At 50.9% G+C, this 896-nt stretch overlaps 1 protein-coding gene across 2 annotated transcripts in view; it reads right to left on the bottom strand.

Moving 5' to 3' along the window:
• Positions 1-123, bottom strand: part of AHI1 (Abelson helper integration site 1) — a 91,032-nt gene extending 90,909 nt beyond the window's left edge. The window contains exon 1 of one of the 2 annotated variants that reach the window (XM_015622881.3): positions 46-123. The gene's annotated coding sequence lies outside the window, so the exon portion shown is untranslated. The remainder of the gene's footprint in view (positions 1-45) is intronic. The other variant, XM_015622878.2, reaches the window with a different exon arrangement.
• Positions 124-896: the final 773 nt, after the last annotated feature.

The following is an 896-nucleotide window of genomic DNA, read 5'->3' as shown; positions in this document are numbered from 1 at the left end:
CCGGCCCGGGGCGCGGCCTCGCTCCCCGCCGAGGGCATCACTCACGTCGGCCCCGTCCGCTCCCGTGGCGGCTGCTGCGGCCGCGCCGCCTCCCCCGCTGCCCTCCGCCAGTGGGCTCTTCCTTGGCCCCGCTCCCCCCTCCGCAGCACCGCGCGGGTGGTTCCGCCCAAAACAATCCCGGCTCCCAAGGAAACGGCGCGCGCCGCGCAGGCGCGGGGGGGAGCGCGGGGAGGGGGAAAAACAAACAAACAAAAACCCCAAACGAACAAAAAACAAACAAAAAGTAAAAAGGCGATGAAACGCATTAGAAACAGGAGCCCTTCCGACTTCGTGGTACATTGGAGAAGAAAAGTGTGGATAGGACGTATTAGCTCTCAGAGTTCAGCCTAACAAGAGTTGCTTGCGGAGTAATAAAGTCTCTGGGTGATGGGCTCTGTTGGGCTCAGGAGGGAAAGTGATGACAGGGGTCTGGGATGCAAGTGACTCGTGTTTGGAATGCACACAAGGTTTCTGCAAATAGCACAAATGGATGTCCTCGAGCTATGTAGATACTGGAGAAACTTTTATTTGTTGCCTGATTGAGTAGTTGATTTAAGCAGTGTTTTGGGGGATTTTATTTTCCCTCTCTTAGGGATAATTACCTAATCAGCACATTTGTCATTGAAAAACTATATTCGTTTCTTCTGGGTAAAAAAATTGATTAAAACTGTCGAAGGTTCATCATGCTCTAGAAGGTTTGAGAACTCAGTGCAAGGTTTTCAATGAACATAGCTAGTTTTTTCAGAAGTGGGGTAAAATCAGCCTTCAGATGTCAGCAATTTGCACAAGCTAGAGGTGAGCAAATGTTTGTGATCCTGAGTTCGTGACATAGTTCCCAAGCATTGCATCCCTCAAAA

The sequence above is a fragment of the Parus major genome, chromosome 3 (assembly GCF_001522545.3).
Source record: "Parus major isolate Abel chromosome 3, Parus_major1.1, whole genome shotgun sequence".
Classification (NCBI taxonomy): domain Eukaryota; kingdom Metazoa; phylum Chordata; class Aves; order Passeriformes; family Paridae; genus Parus; species Parus major.
The sequence above is the reverse complement of the archived record's forward strand: the minus strand, read 5'-3'. Positions and strand labels throughout refer to the sequence as shown.